The sequence below is a fragment of the Macrotis lagotis genome, chromosome 5, assembly GCF_037893015.1.
Source record: "Macrotis lagotis isolate mMagLag1 chromosome 5, bilby.v1.9.chrom.fasta, whole genome shotgun sequence".
Lineage (NCBI taxonomy): Eukaryota > Metazoa > Chordata > Mammalia > Peramelemorphia > Peramelidae > Macrotis > Macrotis lagotis.
The window spans coordinates 141,645,169-141,670,487 of NC_133662.1; the positions used below are offsets into that span (position 1 = coordinate 141,645,169).

At 36.9% G+C, this 25,319-nt stretch overlaps 1 protein-coding gene and 1 pseudogene across 1 annotated transcript in view; one reads left to right on the plus strand and one right to left on the minus strand.

Annotated features, from left to right (window-relative positions):
• Nucleotides 1-1,769, minus strand: part of STX7 (syntaxin 7) — a 60,455-nt gene extending 58,686 nt beyond the window's left edge. The window contains exon 1 of the mRNA XM_074187606.1: nucleotides 1,660-1,769. The gene's annotated coding sequence lies outside the window, so the exon portion shown is untranslated. The remainder of the gene's footprint in view (nucleotides 1-1,659) is intronic.
• A 164-nt stretch (nucleotides 1,770-1,933) lies between these two features.
• The window catches only part of LOC141489390 (trace amine-associated receptor 9-like), a 31,008-nt pseudogene continuing 7,622 nt past the window's right edge, over nucleotides 1,934-25,319 (plus strand).

Genomic DNA, 25,319 nt, shown 5'->3' on the forward strand with positions numbered 1-25,319 from the left:
GATTCTCTCTCTAAAAAAACCCATTTATTTCACTTTAGCACCCAAGTCCTCTTCATTTAAAGTTTATATTTTCACAGGGTTTTTCAAGTTCACCACAACCTTCATCCCCCAAAGCAACCAATTTTGAGATCAATTAGAATTCCATATTTAGGTTCATGCTTGCTTGAACTATTCGCATCCTTATTGTAAGTATGCACCAATATTTGGAACTTGAAGAAAACTAAATTAGAGAGTTTATAAGGTTTGTGTCATAAGGAGTAAAAGAAAAGTGCCCAATGAAAAGAAAAAAAAACAAAGATAGGTGAGTGTGTTAGTGAGTTAATATGGGTTCTTATTAACTGATATGGAAATTAAGAATCCAGAACATAATCCTGCAGTCCCAAATTTGAAGCAACCTGCTTCAAAACTGAGGTTCATTCCATACCAATCTTCACACTGGTGTGGAATGAACTAGACCAGAGGGGTTACCACAAACTTGCAAAAATGATTTGCTTGAGTCTGCATAAAGGCAGCAAATTGTTCTTTATGAGCCTAGCTGGAATATATATATATATGAGGCAGTGCAAAAAAACCCCCGTCAATTTCAATACATTTAAGATACTGTAATTCAGTTTAAAATAATTTGAAAAGCTTAAAAGTTATGCAGTCTGACCTGGGCAATGGATTTTTCTATTTCCAAGAAATGCCAGGAAAAAAGCGACTAAGAAGAACCTGGAAGGCCTTTTGTTTTCAAAAGTTCTTCAAAAACCTGAAAATTAAGCCTTTCAACTAAAGACAACAGTGTGACTTCCTGACAACATAAACGATGGTTCATTTTTTTCAGTAACAGTATTCTGCTTATTCAGTTCCTGAATGTTCAATCAGGATACTATGAAACTTGCTTATTAAACGTAAGAGTTGAAAAGAGGAAAAGGGCAACTCCATCTCTCGGGGAGACAGTTATGAATCTTTGGTTCATCTCATTTGCTAACTCCCCCAGGGTTCGTGACAGTGTTTTCCAGTGGAACTTCAATGGCCGCAAAGTACAGGAGAGCTCTTTCTCCGGCTCCCACTTCACGTGTACACTTGTCTTTGTGCAGGATGTTTTGGCCCGTACGACTTAAGAAAGAAAGGACCTGGGAAGGCTCCCGAAGGTTAGGCGTGTTGCACTATGTTCATGCTGCCAGGTGCTTGCATGGGCACTGCCTTTATTCTCCTGTGCCCTGTCTGAGCAACAGGTTCAGGTGACAGGGCTCTGGGAATACAGAGGCCCCCGGAAAGAGAAGCAGAGGGAGATCTGGGAACACAACAGAGGTTGGCACCGGCTCGCCCGGAGAAGGAGGAACGAGTCCGCAGTCCCGGGGCCAGCTGGGCTGGCCGGGAATGCGGAACTAGCGCCCCCCCATTCCTCCCCTCCCCCCCAGCACCCCCCGCCTTCTGTCAAGTCAGGGGAAAAGCGCCCCTCGGGCCCAGTCCGGCCTCCGCCCCGGCAGCCGGGGAGAAGGGGCGCTCTCGGCCCGGGGGGCAGCCGGCCCTGCCCAGGCGGCCCCGGCTGCTGCTGCCGCAAACCCGAGGGCGGAGGCCGGGGCCACAGCATTACGTCAACAAGGCGGCCCCGGGGGGCAGAGACCCCCGCAGGCCCCGGGCAGGCCGGCCGAGGGGCCCCAGACGTCCTCTTACCGAGCCCGCCACCTCTCCTCCTCCTCCGGCCGCGGCGGCCCCTTCAGCCTCCCGGAAGGCAGCGGCCAAGGTCCTGGGCTGACGGGCGGTGGCCGCCCCGCTGCGCTCACCCTGCAGCAGAGCCCGGGAAAAGAGGCGGGCGCGACCTCTCTCATTGGCCCCGCGTGCTGACTGACACTCGCCCTTGCCCTCCCCCAACCCCACCCCCCTTTTTTTCCTGTGCAAACCTCAGTTCTCGGACCAGAGCCGGGGCTGTATTTTAGCCCTTCCCTGGATGCCGGCGGTGAGAGACCTGCCCCAAGGAACAAGGTTACCTGTCTGTCTCCTTTCCCAGGGAGCCAGCCTCCGCCTCCGCCTTGGCGGATCTAAAACACCCCAAAGCGTTTGTATTCATCTTGGTATGATGAAATTCCACTTCATCTCTTAAAAACAAAATCCTTTTCCACGGACCTTTTTGGCAGTTATGGCAAGAAGCGCATCTCCAGAACTTCCAAGTCACCGAATCACCTTGAGGTCGGAGAGACTCACACAGAGGCCTAGGTGGAGACCCCGCCCTTTCTGCTCATTTTTCTCCGCCTATACATGAGGAGAGGAATGCCATTATTGTTTCTTGACTTTGTGCGGACAAAGATTTCCCAGTTTTGACTTGAAAATGTAATGGCATACACTGTTCCAGAAGGCGAGCTGAATGTTAAATGAAAAGCAATATTGACTGGAGCAAGACAGTCAATAAGCGTTTACTAAGTTCTTGTTCTGTACTGAACGATTCTGACTCAAGCTTCCAAAAAAACCAAAACAAAATAAAACAAGAAAAAAATCTTCTGATCTCAAGGAGTTCCCTCTAGGATGGGGAGGCAACATATACATTGTGTATACAGTATATCTGTATATATCTTATCTTTATATATATTGTGTATATAGACATGTACAACTATATATATATAACTTGTGGATATTTGCATATGAATAGTATACATTGCATAATACTGTAATACGCTTATTTAAATGTCTATATGTTACATATTACACACATACATACTTTTCATATATATGTAATCAGAAAGGGTAACCTGCATTAGCAAATGAAAGTAACAAGTAAAGTCCTCATGTAGAAAACAGAATTTAAAATGAGTCTTGAAGAAGTAGGGGGAGGGCAGCTAGGTGGCACAGTGGATAGAGCACCAGCCCTGGAGTCAGGAGTACCTGGGTTCAAATCCGACCTCAGACATTTAATAATTACCTAGCTGTGTGGCCTTGGGCAAGCCACTTAACCCCATTGCCTTGAAAAATCTTAAAAAAAAAAAGTAGGGGAAAGGGAAGAAGGGAACTAAAAGGTAGGAGTGAAGGGGCAGGGAGATGGGAAATAGAGTGGTACTTGAGTGTATGTTGTAGTCCAGTCTAGTTGGACCAGAGTGAATAGAAGGGATTAAAAGGTAAAAGGGTCAAGTGGAAATGGAATTTAAATGCCCTGAGAAAGGCAAGTCCTAATTCTAATGTGAAATTACTGTGAAAGTCAGGAAAGTCAGACAAACTTTTCATGTGTTTCAGAAATGCTGTCTTAAATAGAAACATAATAGATACTTTGGGGGAAGTAAATAAAATGCAAGTGGTTGATGAAGTCAACTTGGAAAGATTACAGGGGTGAGGTCATTGTTTGGGACTTTATATGAAGGCTCATGGTACCCATTAGAAAAATATTTTGATTGTATCTCTCCTTGGAAGGTAAGACATACCTATTGACTCCTCATTGTTGCCATTGGTGAACAAAAGGAGCAGCAAGAAATATAATTTTCTGTTTGATACCATGTCCTTTTAGCCTAAAGTAGCATTAAGAATACATTAATTAGAACAAATAAATCCATCATGAAGATAAATTTTACAAACTAACATCTGTTGTAGAAAATGAAGTAGATGAGATAGGAATGTGCATATATACACAAATACATACATATAGTATTAGGAATGAAGAAGAAGGGAGAGGGGGAGAGAGAAAGAGGGATCACTTTGTATTAACAAAGAATATATCTATGAATTGAGTCTCTGACTTCAAGACAAAAGTGGGAACAAGGAGAATGGTAAAATAAAATGGAGAATGTACAGTAATGAGAAGTCAAAAGGCACAGAGACTTATAGACTACTCAGAAGTTTCATGCTCATATTCTAGAACTCTTTCTTAAAGAAGCTGGAGGAATAATTTTCTGATGGGCACTAATGACACGTGTTCCAAGCCTCGAGTTCTGTAATTCTGGGAAACTGACTGAATCTTAAGAGAAAGGAAGTAACTAGTCATTGTCACAGATTCATTTCAGAAACAACTGTCTGCTCCAGAACAGTTATTCTCAAACTATGGTCTGAAAATTCCTGTGGGTCCTAGAGAGAGCCTTTCAAGTGGTTTGCAAGGTCAAAGTTATTTTCACAATAATACCAGGATCATTTGCTTTTTTTTCATTCTCCTTTTACTGTTGTAAAATGTGTGAACATGATTAAACTTGATGTTTTGCTTGAATTCATCTGGAATCAGCAAATCATTGAGGGAGAACTTTATGTGAATGCTTGGCAACAAATACAAATGTTGCTGAAGTACACAAAACCTTGAATAACTTTTTTAAATCTTAGGGCTTATCCTGGAGCAACTGAATTGACTTTTGTGTTGTTAGCACAAAAGTAATTCTGGGTAAAATTCCTAGTGTCATAATATAATAGGGAATGGACTCCAAATTATACTCGTGGTCATTGTATTCATCATCTCCATTTACTACTATTGGAAAAAAATGTTTAACTTAAGAATATCCTTGATGAAGTATTAGAAAACATCATTTTTTATTAAATCTCAGCATTTGAGTAATGTCTTTTTAATATTCTGTGTGACAAAATTGGAAATATACATGAAGCATTTCTGTGGCATACTGAAAGTGAGTGGTTGTGTTCAGGAGAACTCCTTATGCAATTCTGTGAGTTATCAAATAAACTAGCTTTTTCATATATAAACATTTTTCTTGAAAGAATAACTGGTAGACACACTATGATTATTCATACTAGGATATCTGATAGCATTTTTAAGCTGCTTACTTAAAGAAAAATAATTGATAGATATTTATTGCTAAAAACTTAAAACTTCAACAAAAATAGAATTTTGAAAAATATGTGTCCATCATCATGAGTCTGACAACTTTCCAATACTTAAAGATTTTTCTGATGAGATTGGGAATTAATGTTATTTTTAAATATTGAATAATGAAATGTATCAACATCTGGAAACTATATATATATATCTCAATGAACCAATATTTTAAAAATAATCAAAGCATGATGTTATAGAACCATGTATGATTAAAGGATTCATTCAAAGTGTAAGATGGAACAATGACTTTTAATTTAACAGTATAAAAACTTTACTAATAAGGTTTCAGATTTACAATAAATCTTTGAAACCACAACTTGTCAACTTTTGGAGTAGCATCAAAGAAAGATATTCCAAATTATTAACTGTGTCTCCCTTTTTCAAACATATCTCTGTGGGGCTGATTTTTTTCAAACATTTAAACAAAATAATATCTAAATAGACAATTCAGAAGCAGATAGGAATATCTATTTTTTCTTCTATTAAGTCAGATATTAAAGAGAATTTCACAAATACAAAATTGGAGAGGGGTGGAGTCAAGATGGCAGAATAAGGCAGGACCTAGTCTAAACTTTCTCAAATTCACTGCCAAACAACAATGAAATAATGCCTCAAAATAAATTCTGGAGCAGCACAACTGCAAAAGGAAAGGGTGAAACAATTTTCTAACCCTAGCCATCTTAGAAGACTTACTAAAAAGAACTATCTTGCTGAATAAACAAAGAATATAGTTCAGTGCAGGTGGAGTCTGAGCAAGCCAGTGTAGGCCACACCCCAGTAAGGCAGAAGCAATATCACAAGTACTAGACCTGGACAGCAGTGAGGTCCTGTGCTAGAAGCATGGTACAGTATTCCCTTCACTCCAAGAGTAGAGTTCAACTTTAACAAGTTAAAAGTCTTGAAATAATCTGGAAAATGAGCAAAAAACTAAACAAAAACCATAGAAAGATACTAGGGTGACAGGGAAGATCAAACAAAAACTCAGAGGAGGACAACAATGCCAAAATGGCTACATGGGAAACTTCAGTGAAAAATATGAATTGGTCTCAGACCTCAAAAGATTTCCTGAGATAGGTCTAAAATATTTTAAAAATCACATAGGAGAGGTAGAAGAAAAACTGGGGGGGGGGGGATGAGAGTGATGCAAAAGAATCATGAAAAAAGAATTAACGGTTTGGTAAAGGAAGCACATAAAATGCAAAAGAAGAAAATCACTTCTTAAAAAGTAGAATTGACTAAATGAAAAAGGAAGTATAAAATCTCACTGAAAAAAATATCCCTTAAAAATCATAATCAGGTAAGTTGAAGCTAATGACTCTAAGAAACATTAAGAAATAATAAAACAGGGGCAGCTAGGTGGCACAGTGGATAGAGCAGGAGCCCTGGAGTGAGGAGTACCTGAGTTCAAATCCAGCCTCTCAGACACTTAATAATTACCTAGCTATGTAGCCTTGGGCAAGTCACTTAACCCCATTTGCCTTGCCAAAAAACCCCCCTAAAAATTAAAACTTAAAAAAAATAACAAAACAAAATCAAAAGAATTTAAAAAGTGAGATATCTCATTGAAAAACCACTGACCTGGAAAAAAATTCAGGAGAAATAATTTAACAATTATTGAGCTATCCCAAAACTATGATTAAAAAAAGAACCTGAACATTATATTTCAAGAAATTAACAAGGAAAACTGCCCTATTATCTTAGAACTAGAGAGTAAAATATAAATTGAAAGAATCAATCTATCCACTCCAGAAAGAGATCCCAAATGAAAACTTCTAGAAAAATTATTGTAAAATACCAGAATTCTCACATCAAGGAGAAAATACTGCAAACATCCAGAAACAATTCAAACACTATGGAGCTACAGTCAGGTATACACAGGATTTAGCAGCTTCTATATTAAAGGCTGAGAGTTTGGATTTTGATATTCTTGAGGATAAAGGAACTAAGATTACAACAAGAATCACCCATCTAGTGAAAAATGTTTATAATGTTTTAGGAGGAGAAAATGGATATTCAATGTAATAAAGGACTTTAAAGCATTTCTGATTAAAAAGGCCAGAGCCAAACAGAAATTTGATTTTCAAATATCAGATCCAACAGAAGCATGAAAAAGGTAAACAGGAAAGAGAAAACATAAGAATTCAATAAAAATAAACTATTCACATTACTTCATGGGAAGATGATACATGTAACTCTGGTGCTCTATCCACTGTACCACTTAGGTGCCCTGATACTTGTAACTCTTAAGAATTTTATCACTATTGGGTCAGCAAAAAGGAGTATACATAGAGGTCATGGGTATAAGTTGACTATGATGGGATAATATCCAAAAAGAATAAAGGAGGGTGGAGCGTATTGCACTGAGATGGGAGAGATAGAAAGGAATGAATTATCTCATGTGAAGAGGTGTGAGAGATGGAGGAAAGATGTGGAGTGTCAGATACTTCTTAAATTTTAGTCTCCTCAGTAGTTCATACACACTCACAGTTGAGTATAGAAATCTATCTTACTCTATGGAGCAATAGAAGGGTAAGGAGATAAAAGAGGAAGGAGTGGCTAATAGAAGGAAAGGTGAATTGGGAGGTGGTAGTCAGAGGTAAAACACTTATGAACAGGGAATGAATGAAAAGTGGGGAGAGAGGGAGAGGGTGAGGGAGAGAGAGAGAGAGACAGAGAGAGACAGAGAGACAGAGAGACAGAGATTGAAAGAATAAATGAGAAAAATGGTGGGAAGGGTAAATACGCAGTAATCATTAAGTGTGAATGGAATAAACTCATTCTAAAACAGAGGCAGATAGCAGAGTAGATTAAAAAACAGAATCCTACAATATTTTGTTTAGAAGAAACCCAAAGAAGACAACTAAATGATCAGTATCAAAAAATGAAATAAATTCACTACCAGTGAAGATAAAGTCAAAGCAATTATTAGGTCCTATTTTGCCCAATTATATGCCATTAAATTGGACAATCTAAGCAAAGTGGACTAATATTTACAAATAAATTGTCCAGATTAACAGAAAGGAAATAGAATATTCAAGGGAATTAATAAAAAATAATGTGAAGGAAGGTGATCTAGTCATATTAGATTCCAAATTATTATAAATTCATAATTATCAAAACAATTTGGCTAAGAAATAGAGTTGTGGATCAGGGGAAATAGATTAGGCATGCAAGACATCGTAGTAATAAATGATCACAGCAATCTAGTGAAGACCCAAACTTTTGGGACAAGAACTCACTATTTGACAAAAATTGTTTGTTGCTTGTTGCATGTTGCAAGGACTCCGCTTACAGAATATAGAACCCCAATAGGAAAACACATCCAAAGAGACAGAGTTATCTTCAATTTAGACTATATGGTCACTCATAGCAATATAAATACATTTAATAAAAGAATAGGGGTTTATTTAAAAAATAGTGAATTGAGTCATCTTCCTGAGTTCAAATCTGACACACTTATTAGCTGTATGATCCTTTGCAAGTCATTAACCTCTGTTGATCTCAATTTCCTCAACTATTTAATAGAGTCAACTTTGCAGATTCAGTTCTTGACATATTGTAGTCATTAAATAAATACTTATTCCCTTCTCCTTCTTCCCTCCATTTCACCCCACCCCAACCATCCTAAAATAACTGAGTTTCTTTGGATAGCTTAAAGAAAAATTATAATATGATTGTTATATCTTAACATTGTTATATAGATGTTTCATTGAAAACAAACTATATTTTCATTAACCCTCCTTTATAATTCAGCAGCATTGTAGAAGAGTAAGGGCTTTGGAGTTCCCAGATTACGGTTCTTTTCTCAGATTTGTCATTATCCCATTGTGTGACTTCCAGCAAACTATTTCATTTCTCTGGGTCTCAGTTTCTTCATCTAGTTAGAAAATAGGAAGATGATTTCAGGTTTATGCACTACTCTGAATCTCTGATCTCTTCCTTAGCTCCCTCCATTCCCCATTCCCTCCCTCCTTCCTTCCTTCCTGCCTTCCTTCCTTCCTTCCTTCCTTCCTTTCTCTATCTTCTCTCCTCTCCCTCTTTCCTTCTTTCTCCCTTCCTCCTTTATTTCTTCATTTCTTCTTTTTTCTTTCCGCCCTCCCTTTCTCCCTCCATCCCTCCCTTTCCTCCCTCCCTTCCTCCCTCTCTTCCTTCCTTCCTTCTCTGCTCCCCTCCCTCTTTTCCCATTGTTAGAATGTTGTATTTCATAGAAAACACTAAGGGGCACTAGAGTATAAGGAAATGAATGAAGAGACTAAACTCGGTCAACAGAATACTAATTTATCAATATTAGATTGAGAGTGTGGTGTATCTATTAAGCCCTGCTTTTTTAGTTTAAAAAAATATAGGTGATTTTTTTAGCTTTAAAAAACAGGAAAAAATAGAAAAATAAGAATATCTCACCTTCTTTGGAAGAACTTTGTGCTTTCTTTGTATTCTATTCTACATTAAAGCAATTTTTATAGAATTACATATTTTGGGTGTATCATATCTGCCAATATAATATCTTTGTGTCTCTGCTAACACCTAACAGAGTTCTTTGCAAATAGTTGGTACCTAATGAGCAGTTATTGATTAGACAAATGAATGAATGAATAAATAATTTATTTACTGCTTTAGGGAAATGATCTTCATTATCATTGTGCAACTATATATATTATATATATATATATATATATATAGTAATACTAAATGGCAAATATTTAATATTTTATAGACAGTATAGAAAATACTTATATAAAGATCCCCACCTTGACTCACATATCCTTCATCTTCACTTTACCCCAGTCACCAACAAGTATGATGATAAGCTATATGCTTCCTAAATCCATGATCCAAAATTAGAAATTCTCTCTCTCTCTCCCTCCCTCCTTCTCTCTCTCTCCCTCCCCTTTACCCTCCCCTTTCTCTCTCTCTCTCCCCAGCCCCTCTCCCCCTCCCCTCTCCTACTTATATTCTTCCTCTTTACCATGATAAGCAATATCTTTCTGTTCCTCCCTCATTCCTGTCATATTCTTTCTCCATTATTTTCATTCATTCTTTTTATTTTCATCCATTTGTACCTGTATATTTCCAAGTTACAAAGTTTCCCTCCACCCTACCTTCCCACCCCACCCCCTCCCCTCTGTTGGGAATGGTCAGGTTCGCATTTTACATAATTATTTTGTTAAACATATTTACAAATTATAGTTTTTGGCATGAGGAATTAGGATTAAGGGGAAGAGATACCGAAGAGATAGTTTTTATAAAGTGTTCATCAGATTTGGTAAGTGTGTTTTTTCTGTGTATTTTGCTTTGTTTTGTTTCTCTTCCTCTGGATGGGAATAATATAGTCAATAATTTGTCAAATATAGTTGTTTTAGCTCTCTGGATTACCATCAAGGTTGCTTATCTCATAATGTTGATGTGTAAATTGTTCTCTTGGTTTTGCTCCCTTCATTCAGCATCAGATCCCATAAGTTATTCTATGCCTCTCTAGAGTCTGACGATTTGTTGTTTCTTACAGAATAATATTCCAAAGTATTCATGTACCATGACTTGTTTAGCTATTTCCCAATTGATGGCATCAATTTCCAATTCTTTGCCACTACAAAAAGGGCTGCTATGAATATTTTGGAAATGTAGAACTTATTCTATTTTTTATAATTTTTTTTCTGGAAATAGTCCTAGAATTGGAATTGCTAGGTCAAAGGGTATAAATAGTTTTATTGCTCTTTAGGCATAGTTCCATATTGCTATCCAGAAAGGTTGGATCCCTTCACAACTCCACCAGCAATGTATCAATCCTCCTACAACCTCTCCAACATTGATCATTTTCCCCTTTTTCTCATCTGGGTTAATCTAATAGGTGTGAGATGATACCTCATTGTTGTTTTAATTTGCATTTCTCTAATCAATAGTGATTCAGAGTATTTTTTCATATGATTATATATTGCTTTAATTTCTTTATTTGAAAAGTATCTGTTCATATCCTTTGACCATTTATCAATTGGGGAATGACTTGTGACCTAAGAAATTTGATGCAATTCTCTATATATTTTAGAAATAAGACCTTTATCAGTACTCCTGGTTGTGAAGATTGTTTTCCATCTTTCTGATTTTCTTCTAATTTGGCAGCATTGATTTTATTAGTGCAAACCCTTTTTAATTTAATATAGTCAAAATAACTCATTTTGCAGTTTATAATGTGCTCTAATTCTTATTTGGTCATAAATTTATCCATTTTCCATAGATCACAAACATAGAATATTTTTTGGTCTATTAATTTATCTATGGTATCACTCTTTATGTCTAAATTCTCTACCTATTTTGACGTTATTTTGCTATAGGATGTGAAATGCGGATCTATGCCTAGTTTTTTGCCACGCTATTTTCCAGTTTTCCCAACAATTTTTGTCAAAGAGTGAGTTCCTATCCCAGAGGCTTATGTCTTTGGACTTGTAAAATAGTAGATTTCTGTTGTCATTTACAGCAGTTTCTTTTGAACCTATCCCAATCCACTGATCCATTACTCTATTTCTTAACCAATATCAGGCAGTTTTAATGACTGCCACTTTATATTATAGTTTTGGATCTGGTAGAGCTAGGCCACCTTCCTTTACATTTTTTTCATCAGTTCCCTTGCTATTTTTCCCCTTTTGTTATTCCAGATGAATGTTATTACTATTTTTTCCCAGCTCAGTAAAGTATTTATTTGTTAGGTTTAATTGGTATGACAATGAATAAGTAATTTAATTTGGGTAGAATTGCCATTTTTATTATATTAGCTCTACCTAACCATTTTTCCAATTATTTAGAACTAATTTTATTTGGGTGAGGAGATTTTTATAATTGTGTTTATACAATTTCTGGGTTTGTCTTGGAAGGTATTTAATGTTATCTACAGTTATTTTAAATGGAATTTCTCTTTCTATCTCTTGTTCTTGGGCTTTGTTGTTCATATATAGAAACACTGATGATTTATGTGGGTTTATTTTATATACTACTACTTTGCTGAATTTGTTAATTGTTTCAAGGATTTTTTTAGGTGATTTTCTCAGGTTCTCAAGGTATACCATTATGTCATCTGCAAAGAATGAAAGTTTTGCTTCCTCATTGCCTATTCTGATTCCTTTAATTGCTCTTAGTGCTACTGCTAGCATTTCTAATACCATATTGAATAGTAATGGTGATAGTGAGCATTCTTGCTTCACCCCTGAATTTATTGGAAATGCTCTGGGTTCATCCCCATTAAATATAATATTTGTTGATGGTTTTAGATAGATACTATTTATAATTTTAAGGAAAACTCCATTTATTCCTATACTTTCTAGTGTTTTTAATAGGAATGATGCTATATTTTAACAAAGGCTTTTTCAGCATCTATTGAGATAATCATATGATTTCTGTTGGTCTTACTGCTAATATGCTTAATTATGTTGAGTGACCCTAATGTTGAACCAATCCTGCCTGCCTGGTATTAATCCAAGCTGATCATGGTGTATTATCCTAGTAATAACATGCTGTAGTCTTATTGCTAAAATTTCATTTAAGATTTTTGCATCACTATTCATTAAGGAAATTTGTCTATAATTTTCTTTGTCTGTTTTAGTTCTTCCTGGTTAAGGTATTAGCACCATGTTGGTGTCAAAAAAGGAGTTTGGTAGAACTCCTTCATCTCTGATTTTTTAAAATAGTTTATGTAGAATAGGAATTAATTGTTCCTAAAATGTTTGGTGGAATTCACTTGTAAATCCATTTGGACCTGGGGAATTTTTCTTAAGGAGTTTATTGATGGTTTCTTCAATTTCTTTTTCTGAAATGGGGTATTTAAGTAATTTATTTCCTCTTCTGTTAATCTGGGCAATTTGCATTTTTGTAACTATTCATCTATTTCACTCAAGTCCAATTTATTGGCATACAATTTGGCAAAGTTCCCACTTATCACTTTAATTTCCTTCTCAAAGGTGGTTAGTTCCCTTTTCATTTTTGATACTGGTTATTTGGTTATCTTCTCTCTTTTTAAAATCAGATTAACCAGAGGTTTGTCTATTTTATTGGGTTTTTTCCCATAAAACCAACTCTTAGATTTATTACTGAGATCAATGGTTTCTTTGCTTTCTATTTTTTTTAATCTCTCCCTTGATTTTCAGAATTTCTAGTTTGGTGTTTAATTTGTTATTTTTCTGGCTTTTATTAGTTGCATACCCAATTCACTGATCTCTTCTTCCTCTATTTTATTCATATGGGCAGTTAGAGATAGAAAGTTTCCCCTCAAAACTGCCTTGGCTGTATCTCATAAATTTTGGTATGATGTCTCATTATTACCATTTTATTGGATACAATTATTGATTATTTCTATTATTTGCTGTTTGATCCACCCATTTTTTAAGACCAAGTTATTTAATTTCCAATTAGCTCTTGGATCTTCCCATGACCCTTTATTACATGTAATTTTTATTGCATCATGATCTGAGAAGTGTGTATTTATTATTTCTTCCTTTCTACATTTGATTTTAAGGTTTTTGTGCCCTAGCACATGGTCAATTTTGGTAAAGGTGCCATGTACTGCCCAGAAAAAGGTATATTCTTTTTCTGTCCTCATTAACTTTTTCTCCAGAAGTCTATCATATCTAAGTTTTCTAAGATTTCATTCACCTTCTTAACTTCATTCTTGTTTAATTTGTTAGATTTATCTCATTTTGAAAGAGGGAGATTGAGGTCTCCCATTCTTAAAGTTTTGCTGTCTGTGTTTCCTTGTAATTCACTCAGTTTTTCCTCTAGGAATCTAGAAGCTATCCCATTAGGTGCATACATGTTTAGTAATGATATAGCTTGATTTCCAATGGTACTGTTTTAGAAGATATAATTTCCTTCTTTATCTCTTTTAGTAAGATTGATTTTTGCTTTTACTTTGTCTGAGATTAGAATTTCTACACAATATTTTTTTTACTTCAGTTGAGACATAATATGTTTTGCTCCAACCTTTTACCTTTACCCTGTGTTTATCTTTCTGCTTCAAATGTATTTCTTGTGTATGGGATAAAAATCCTCTTAAAAATATAGAAATTCTGGAGCCAAGATGGCGACAAGAAGGGATCGAGTCTTAGGCACTCTCTGATAAAACTTGAAACTAAGGACTCTAACTAAACTTTCGAGAGACAAAACCCACAAAGGGACCCAGTGAGGCAGTTCTCCTATTCAAGGTAACCTGGAAAAGAGCAGAAAGGCTCTGCTCCCTGGGATTGGAGGGGCAGCCCGCCAGAGGGGTGGCCTGCCAGAGCGAAAGAACTTCAGCCTCCTGGAGGCAGCCCCAGGGTGCTGGGAGCTGCTGCTCACAGCAGCCTGGGAGTCTCCTGAGCTGCACCCTGGGGAGCACCTGGCACAAAGTGGGGGAACAGCGGGGGACCTCTGCCAGAGTGAGCACATGGAGCCCAGCCCTCAGGGCACACAGCGAGCAGCTTGGTCTTTCTGGAAACAGAAGCAGGCAGAGCTGGTAAGCAGGAGCTCCCAGGGCATGAGCCCATTGAGCTGAGGGAGGGGAGTGAAGAGAGACTGCAGAGCTCTGTCCTCTGTCTCTGGAACAGGACTCTGGGGCTCTGACCACATTCAGATCCTGATCGGTCTAGGCCCGCCCATAGAACAGCAGGGCCCCCCCCCCCACCTCAGCCCCATGGCAGAGTGGGGCACTTATGGTCATTCACAGAACAGGAGGGAGGACAGAGCCTCACACACTGAGACCCTTGTGGGAGTGTCCCAAAAGCTCAGGAAGCACCCCAAAACCAGGCCCAGGCTGGGAAAATGAGCAAGCAGAGAAATAAGAGAAAGACCATGGAGAAATATTTTGCATATGAGCCCAAGAAGGATCAAAACACTCAGTCTGAAGATGAGGAAGCACCAGCTCCTGCATCTAAAGACTCCAAGAAACACAGAAATTGGGCTCAGGCTATGACAGAGATAAAAAAAGACTTTGAAAATCAAATGAGGGAGTTGGAAGAAAAACTGGGAAAAGAAAGGAGAGAGATACAGAAAAACATGAAAATGAAGTCAGCAGCTTAGTCAAGGAAATCAAAAAAATGCTGAAGAAAATAGCATGCTAAAAACCAGTTTAGGTCAAATGGATAAAACAGTTCAAAAAGTTGTTGAGGAGAAGAATGCCTTAAAAAGCAAAATTGGCCAGATGGAAAAAGAGATAAGAAAACTCTCTGAGGAGAACAAATCCTTCAGACAAAGAATAGAATTAAGGGAGATTGATGAATTTACCAGAAATCAGGAATCAATACTTCAAAACCAAAAAAAAAAATGAAAAATTAGAAGAAAATGTGAAATATCTCATTGACAAAATAACTGATATGGAAAACAGACTTAGGAAAGATAATTTAAAAATCATTGGAATACCTGAAAGTCATGATCAGGATCATTTTCAAAGAATTACTACAGGAAAATTACCCTGATATTCTAGAAGCAGAGGGCAAAATAGAAATGGAGAGAATCCACCGATCCCCCCGAGAAAAAGATCCCAAAAAACCAACTCCTAGGAGTATTATAGCCAAGTTCCAGAACTCCCAAGTCAAAGAGAAAATATTACAAGCAGCCAGAAGGACACAATTCAAATATCATGGAGCTGCAGTCAGGATCACACAGGACTTAGCAGCAACTACACTGGAAGCTTGTAGGGCTTGGAATATAATATACCGGAAGGCAAAAGAGCTTAGAATGCAGCCAAGAATGAACTACCCAGCAAGGCTGAATGTCCTCTTCCAGGGAAAAAGATGGACTTTCAATGAACCAGGGGAATTACAAATGTTGCTTTTGGAATGGCCAGAGCTGAACAGAAGGTTTGGTCTTCAGATACAGGACTCAGGTGAAGCATGGAGATTGAAGGAGAGGGGGAAAATATGAGGGACTTAATGATGATGAACTGCATGTATTTCTGCATAGAAAAATGACACTGATAATACTCATATGAACCTTCTCAGTTAATAGAGCAGGTAGAGGGAGCTTTTATAATTAAAGCACAGGAGAAAGCTGAATTTGAAGATAAAATATGGTGTGAAAATGGAGTCAATAGAAAAAAAGGGAAATATAATCGGAGAAAGAAAACGGAGAGGGGGGAATAGGTCAAGGTATTTCATATAATAAGATTTTTTTCTATTACAATGAGCTATTGCAATGATATGGAAGGGGGTAGGCAAGGGGGAAAGAGGGAACCTTTGCTCTCATCAGAGGTGGCTAGGAGAGGAAACAGCATATATACTCAATGGGGTATAAGCATCTGAAGTAAGAAGGAGGGGGGGGGACAGGGGGAAGGGGTGGGATATGAATGATGGAGGAGAGGATGGACCATGGGGGGGAGAGTGGTCAGATATAACACATTTTTTTTTTACTTCTTGCAAGGGGCTGGGATTGGAAGGCCTGTCCAAGACCATAGGGCCAGGTGGATTCTGGGCCTAAGGGGTGGAATGGGGGCTCAGGGCTTCTTGGCCCCAGGACCAGGGATCTGTCTGCTGAGCCACTCAGCGACCCTACAGCAGAGTCAGAGTGAAAGGAGAGAGAAAATATAGTACATGGTAGTGGAGAAATAAGAAAGGGGGGAGTTGCTATCAGCAATAGCAACGGTGGAAAAATATGGAAGCAACTTTTGCTATGGACTTACCATAAAGAATGCGATCCTCCCATGACAGTTGTTGGTGTTGGAACAAAGACTGAAGCACATTTTTTATTACTATTATTTGGGGGAGGGTGCAGGGCAAATGGGGCTGGGTGGCCTGCCTGGGGCCACATAGCAGGGTGATCTTTGGGTTTTTGAGGCCTGATTTGGACCCGGGTGCTCCTGGCTCAAGGGCCAGTACTCTGTCTGCTACCCAACCACCCCTGCTATGATTACTATTTTATTTTATTTTGGGTCTTTTTTTTCTTCTTTTTGGTTTTTGCAGGGCAGTGGGGATTGGGTGCCTTGCATGTCACACGGCTGGGTGATTGTTGGGTCTATGGGGCTGGATGTGGGCTTGGGTGCTGGTGGCTCCACAGCTGGTGCTTCGTCCATTGCACCACCTGGCCATACCTACAATTATTACTATTATTTTTTTTATTTTAATTTTTTTCTCTCCCCTTCACTTAATCGCCCAAGCAAGTCTATACAAGTCTATATTCATGGGGGGGGGGGTATTTTCTTTACTCTTAAACAAGAGTATTTTATTAATGTAAAAAAAATTTGTACAAAATGAGAATTAAAAAACTAAAAGAAAAAAATATGGAAATTATTCTGAGCAAAAAAGAAAATTTATTTTGGCTTTTCTCTAGAAAAGGGCATACTCCAAGTCTCATAAAGGTAGTGAAGATCAAGTTGCTGCCTAGAGGTGATAGTTAAGCAAGATTATTTGTTTCTGCTTCCCTAGCGCCCTCTCTTCCAACCTGATTGGTTAAGATTTTCAGTTAGAATCTTTACATGAAAAATCCACCCAGCAGCAAAGAGAATAAAATGTTTTCATAAAATATTACCTCAGAAGTTATCAAAAGAAGATTTCTAATGACCTTTTTGTTATCTCTCTAAATGAAATACTATCTAAGTATACAAGATCTTCTAAGGAACTCTAGCTTCTTAGTTTAGTACTTATCAAACAAGAGAAGGTAGGCTACTGTTCTCCCAGTCTATTATCAAATGGGTGGCTAACTAAGATTGCAATTTCTCTTCTCTGGAAGTATTACACTATTTCCCTCCCTAACAGAATCAATCCAAGGTCTTTCTGGAAACAGACCACAGTTTCACTCCCTAGCAGAACTGGGAGGGTGTCTGACTGGGAATGCAAGGCCTTTCTTCCTCTTCTGAAAATAGTCTAAGGGTAATAGTCTGTCTTTGTTTTAATGATTTTTAACCCTGAGAGGACTTCACCAGGAATGTTAACTCTTAAGAGGGAATATTCCACTCACTTGTAAACAACATATTGTGGGATTTTGCAAAATTCAGTCTATATTGTCAGGTAAAAAGATGGATGTTCAGTGAAACACAGGACTTCCAGAATTTCCAGACACAAAGACCAGAACCTAATGGATAATTCAATTGCCAAATACACGACTGAGGAGTTGCATAAAAAAGGTAAATGAAAAGAGGAACTGAAAAAACAAAACTTGTTTTAAACAAATGATGGTCTCTAAAAGGGAAGATAAAACAATTTTAACTCATCAGAACTTTTACTTCTCTAAGAATAATTAGAGGGTAGAATATAAATGAAGAGAATGAACCTAAGGGATATAATTTTAATTAGGTCTTGTCCCTCATTTGAAGAGGTTCAAGATCACAACACTATGTTTGAGATAAAAACCCCAGAAAAAAAGCTGGAGTATCAACTTTAACTTAAGTTATTACACTCTGATTATCACAAGGTGCTAAGCACCTTGTCTAATGAGGGCATCATAAGTTGCAATGACCTGAGACAATGACTCTATTACTTTACAATCATTTGTAAAGTTCTCAGTCAGACCTCCTGAACCTCCCAGTACTTTGAGATCTTCAAGACACTTTCAATTAATTAGATCAGTACCAAAACCTTAACAAGGGGTTAAGTATCCTGTGTGTAAAGTGGGAGATTCACTTAACAAGGTGTTAAGTGCCCTGTGTGTGAGGGGGAGGTAATGTAGGAAAGAAAATAGGCCAGGGGGGAGGGGCAAAAATAGTTCAAGAAATGATATGGCTTTGGAGGATATTTTGGCTTGTGAAGAGGATTGTGTGTAAATGATTATAATTATAATTTGATGCAATTTGAGTCAATACTGCTTATCAAAAAATCAAGTAAACAATCTTGATAACAATAGGATCTTATCAAGTATATTAGCGAGCCAAGGGAAGAGGCACCAAGATTTATAATTTTAGAGGGAAAGAAGGGAGAATCTGAATGCTGTGTAAATTTTATTCAATAGATTTAGCCCAGTGAGGAAATACATATATTCCCACTTGGGTTTAAAAATCTAACTTAATCTACAGGAAAGGGGGGATTGGGAAAGAGAATGTGAGCAATAAAAATCCACTTAAAAATATAGAGACTCCTCTGAGCAAAAAAGAAAGTTTATTTTGACTTTTCTCAAGAAAAGGGCATTCTCCAAGTCTCACAAAGGTAGGGAAGATCAAGGAGCTGTCCTGATGTGACAGTCAAGCAAGATTATATGGCTTAGTTCAATTCCCCCCTCCCTAGCTCCCCCTCTTCCAACCTGATTGGTTAAGGTTTTCAGAGTTAGAATCTTTCCCAGAAAAATCTATCTGGTAACAAAGAGAAGAATGAAATGTTTTCATAGAATCTTACCTCACCATCCAGATGGTGAGGATATCAGAAGAAGATTTCTAATGACCTTTTAAAGTTGTCTATCTAAATGAATTAATGTCTGAGTATGCAAGGTCTTCTTATCATCGAACAAGAGGAGGCAGTCTACAGTTCCCCCAGTCTATCATAAAACAGGTGGCTAACTAAGAATGCAAGGTCTCTTCTCTGGAAATATTCCAAAATTTCCCTCCCTAACAGAATCAGGAGGGTGTCTGGCTGGGAATGCAAGGTCTTTCTGGAAATAGTCCACTATTTCCCTCCCTAACAGAATCGGGAGGGTGTCTGGAAATGCAAAGTCTCTCTCCCTCTTTCTTCTGAGAATAGTCTAAGAGTAATAGTTTGTCTTTGTTCTAATGATTTTTAACTCTGAGAGGACTTCACTAGGAATATTAACTCTTAAGAGGGAATATTCCACTCAGGAAGATAAGGGAAGAAGGGACTGATTAAAAAGGAAGGGAAGGTATAAGTGAAAATAAACTGAAATTTAATTTTTTTTAAGATTTTATTTATTTTGAGTTTTACGAATTTTCCCCCATTCTTGCTTCCCTCCCCCACCCCCACCCCCCACAGAAGGCATTCTATTAGTCTCTACATTGGTTCCATGTTATACACTGATCTCAGTTGAATGTGATGACAGAGAAATCATATCCTTAAGGAAGAAAAATAAAGTATGAGATAGTAAAATTACATAATAATGTAACATCCCCCCCCCCCCCAATTTGACAGTAATAGTCTTTGGTCTTTGTTCAAAGTCCATAATTCTTTCTCTGGATACAGATGGTATTCTCCATTGCAGATAGCCCAAAATTGCCCCTGGTTGTTGCACTGAAGGGATAAGTAAGTCCATCAAGGTTGATCATCACCCCCATGATGCTGTTAGGGTATGCAGTGTTTTTCTGGTTCAGCTCATCTCACTCAGCATCAGTTTATGTAAATCATTCCAGGCTTCCCTGAATTCCAATCCCTCCTGGTTTCTAACAGAACAATAGAATTCCATGACATACATATACCACAGTTTGTTAAGTCATTCCCCAATTGAAGGACATTCACTTAATGAAATTTAAATTTTTAAAAAATAAATTAAAGGGGAAAAGTAGTAAAACTTTGGTGAGGAGAAATAAGAAAAAAAAGAAAGAGATAAATATAAATGGAGAAGGATAGCATAGAAGGAAATACAGAATTAGTAATCTTACCTGTAAATGTGAATGGAATGAACTGCTCCATAAAATGGAAACAGAAAGCAGAATGAATTAAAAACCAGAATCTTTCTCCATTATTTTGACCTAATGCCACTTTTCTTTTCTCTATGCTGTCTATTCTTCTGTTCTGGCTTTACTTTCATTCCTTGATAGAATAGACTCTCTAGGTAATCAGTCAGTCTAAATATATATATGCATCCTTTACCTTTGGAAGCAACTATTAGATAGAATGCCAGATCTAGGGTCAGAAATACCTGAGTTCAAATTCTAAGATACTAACTAACTGCGTGACCCTGGGCAACTTACTTTACTTAACCTCTGCCTTGGTTACCTTGGCTGTGAAATAAGGATAATAATAGTGCCTACCTCCCAGGTTTGTTTTAAAAAATTAAATGAGATAATATTTGCAAAATACTTAGTATGGTATCTTGCAAATGCACCCTCTATATAAATAATTATTCCCATTCCTCCAAAATCATTTAACATCTGTGAGCCTCAGTGTTCTCATCAGTAAGGGGAAGGGAATAAGAGAAGGCTAATAGATTAATTAAAAATAAACAAATCCTCAATGAATGTTGTAGTGCTTTTTGTTAAGGTTAAGCCTTGAATTAAATTGTCTTTTCAATTTTGGTAGCCTCTCTTTGATTATGTACAGATAACTTTTTGAATGTGGGATTTAACTTTAAATAGAATAGTTTTTCAATACTGTTGATGTTTATTTTCATTAAATTGTCTTAAATTTCCTGACCTTTTTTCCACATGCTGGAAACCCCAAATTCTATAAGATTATGGTTTTGTTAGTCCAGACTTCATCTTGGATTCTGGAATAATTCCTTCTTTTTTTGGTGAATATTTAAATCATGGAAAGCTTAATTTCTTTCCTCTTGGCTATCTATATTCTCTAAGAACACAGTGAGCATTAAATAAATATTTCTTGAATGAATTTTAAAGGAAAGTTGATAGTCCATAAGACTGACCCTCGACCAAATTGTGAAGTAGGCAAAGATTTTCTTTGGCAAACTTTCTATAAACCCACTTCTCTCATACAGTTCCAGGAATTCTTGGAGCTCTATATCCTACTTTTTTGGACTGAGTAAGACATAATATTAATAGAGTGTCTTTGCCTCTCCTATTTCAGCAGAACCTAAGGCATTCTGCATCTCATTCCTTCAGTCTCATTTTCTGCTAGCTGATAGTAGGCTAATCCAATAATTAAATGTTGTTAACTTTCTTAAGTAATAAGAATAGCTAACAAATAACATTTTAAGAGTTTTGATCCTCACATTTCTGAGTTAGGTGATATTTTTATATCAGTTTTATAGATGAGAAAACAGAGACTGAGAAAAGTTATTGGTGACTGGGCAGGATCTAAAATAAATTTTTTTTCTGATTAAGTCAGGCATTGTCACTCTGCTGCCTAGATATTTCAATTAAATAACTTTATGCCTTTATATAGGTAAAATATATGCTCTTTGAGAAAGTCACTAACATTAAAAAATGATGAGAATTTTAGGTAGCATAACAGACCAGGGTAGGAATATGTTTTTGAGTCAGCTTAGTGTTGTACAGTTCTTCAGATCACACCAGTGTCTTGGTAAAGTGTGATCTTCTGCAGTTTTGCTTTGTTGTTGTTTTTTTCCCCAGAAGAGATGCCTAGAGAACTTATAGCTGTTTCATATGTTTCATCTTGACACTTGAAAAGAGTTCTTTGTCTTTCTGACTAGTTCTGAAAGAAGTGAGATAAAGAGGACTGCATACAATTTTTAAGTTACTTAATGAAGTTTTACTTAGCAGTTGCTCTTCTTTCCATATCTTACCCTTCTTAATTAAGATTGATTATATGATAATCAAAGCAATGTTTCTTTATTATAATAGTCTATGTCAGACCATAGATTCTATATGTCAAATAATAGCAAAAATAAAACAATCCTTTTTTCTTTTTAAAAATAAATTTATTTATTTTTCAAACTACACGTAAATATAGTTTTCAACAATCATTATTTTGTAAGGGTTTGAGTTCCACATTTTTCTCTCTCCCTTCCCCCTCCCCCCAGACAAAGAGTGATCTAAATAGAGGTTATACATGTACAACCATGTCTCCATATTAATCATATCATTAAAGAAGAATCAGAACAAAGAGGGAAAATTGATAGGGAAAAATGTAAAACATAAAACAATTTTTAAAAATTGAAAATATAATGCTTTGGTCTGCAGTCAGACTGAGTAGTTCCTTCTCTGGATAGAGATGTTAGTTTCCATTACAAGTTATTTAGAAATGGCTGATTATTTTACTGTTAAGAAGAGCAAGTTCATCATTGTAGACAATGCCTTTTGAATTAGCTTTCCTTTCTGCATTGCTTTCAATAGGAGAGGGAAAAATGAAGCAAATAATGCATTAGAGAAAAAAGAAATGATATCAATAAATCTGAAGTCATCTGAGCATGAGATAAGAAAATATTCACAATATGTTTTTAGTATATTCAGAATAAGGTTCCTTTTTTTTACACTGCCTCTGGATTTCATTAATTTAGGGAATAATCTGGTGAGGAATCTCCTATAGTGCTACTTGATCAGATAGGTTCCTGCTCTAAAGGAGTTACTTGGCACCACAGGGAGGAAAATGATTTTCTCAAAATCACCAACCTATAAGTATTAGAGGTAGGTCTTCTTAATTCAGGGGCCACCTCTGTACTATTCAATGCTTTCAAGAATTTTTATGAAAAAAATTATGGAAGATTGAAAACAAAATCCTAGCCTAAATTTTCTACTATGAAATAATCCCCATGACTAAAACAGGAGAAATAGGTAGACTGTGGTGATAATAGTTTGGAGAACTGGAAAAGAGACTGGATTTGGAATTAGAGGAACTGTGTTGGAATTCCAACACTATTATTTAGTGTCCTTATGACCCTGGGGATTTCACTTCATAATCCTGAGCCTCAATTTTATCCTTTCATCCTTTAAAATAAGAGATTGGGAAGGGGGTTCTAGGGAAAGTGTCAAAATGGAAGAAGAAAGTTAGAAACCCAACTGTACTCTCCCTACATTCTCCTCCAATAACTTTAAAATAACTCCTTAAATCAAATTTTGGAATAGTAGAGCCAAGGGAAAGTCAGAGTGAGATATTTTTCCAGCTCAAGACAATTTAGGAGGTTGGCAGGAGAGGTCAATGACACTGTGATGCACAGAGCATATGCATTAGCAGTAGCACCAGTAGTGAGAAGTCAATGGTGGCAGCAAGAGCTGACAAATGAATTTTGATTGAAGAAAAGGATGTTTAGACTGGAGAAAAAAAGATTCAGAAGTAATCATGATAATTGTCACAGTTCTCTAAGCCTTTTGAAATCCAATCTCTGAGTCTAGGGAATATCATAAGCTATGCTCATCTTTTTTTCCTTCTTTATCTTAAATTTGAAGATGGAAAGGTCACTACCCTCAGATTCCCTACCTCTAAGCTTCCCAACATTTACACTGTAGCAAAAAATTTCTACTTGATTCCAGGATAAAATGAACCATTTTATCCATTTTAGAGAGGTGATGGATTTAGGGCACAGAAATACCTAGAGACACATTACCTATGCATACTTATTTAAGGAAATTTGGGTTTTTTCTCATTTTTTTCAATTAAGTAGAATGGTGGAAGGGAGAGGAAAACTATTTATATTAATTTTTTGTTGAGAAGTTGTTACAAATGGAAAATGTTTGATATTTCAGATAAGGTCACTAGTGCTTTTATCTAACTTCTTCATTTTACTTCAAGAAATCTCTCGAAGAGTGATAGTAATCTGTAAATGTTTGTTTACAACATTTTATTAAGACAATTAAGATATTGAAACAAGATTCATCAATAAAACTTTGAAAAGAAAAAAATACAATTTAAAAAAACTTTAAAAAGGTTTTCCTTGTTGAGAATCAGATTCAGAATCAAATTCTCCTCCCTGACTCTTCCATCTTTTGAAGGATTATGCTACATCTAAGGAAATCAGATCATTGAAGTCCCCCATCATTATATGAGGGGGTGGGTATGAAGAGTTTTGTGATCTATGCTTAAAGAAACATCATATTTTGTCAATCAAGTGCACATCATATAACAGTAGATGGCACTGTGGGGTTATTTTCAAATTAGGTGTCTTAGTTTAATGCTTTCAACAAGCTGGCAACCCCTTAGTGCCTTAGCACTTCTCTTTTCCTTTTAGGAGTTCAGGGCTATTGTGGATTACCCAGACAGATCATGGATTGTCTCCCCCCCAACTGAAATTTAGGATAAAGTCATCCCCCCCCCATCATATTTTCCTTATTGTTCTTTCATAGACAAAGGTATTTAGGTCTTACGCAGAAGAGTTCTTTATTCATACAATTAGAAATGAAGAAAAGAGAGCTAATATCAATTCACCCAGCATTCATTTTCTCTGGTCTGGCGTCTTTTTCAGTAATTCTATCAACCATGCTGCTTACCCTTAGGCTGGTCTAAAACTTTGAAGTTTGATTCTTCCAACTTTTCCAACAGGGTGTAAGCAGGATTTCCCTCCCACTGCCCCACCTCCAACCCATCCATATCATTGAAATAATTTCATATTATCTGATCTGTCAATGTAACTGCAGAAGTCACAACATTATGCTGTCTCTTTCCAAGAATGACAGAGACAGCTCTGTAAGAAGGCAGCATTCAGTATTAGACCAGTATATAGGTCATTGTGGTCTTGCTCTTTTTAGCTCTCTCAGGTGTATGCATTTAATTTGCATCATTGTACCTATCATTCTGATAAGGGAGATTTCTTCATAGGATGAAAACTGCCTAGCTACCCCAGTTCTGTTAAGGCAGGCATGGGGAAAAAGTTCTAGCAATGAACCTAGTGGTTCATTGTTAATTATTCTTTCCCTTCCCTACTAACAATCAGTCTTTTTTGAATTGTCCTTGCCCTTAGTTCCTGGAATCATCACATGGTTAGAATTCTCCTCATTGACTCCTCTAGGATGGAGCTCTAAGTAAAGAAAGTCAACAAGTAATTATTGCTTACTCTAGGTCTTTGGAGTTCCCCATCACTATGT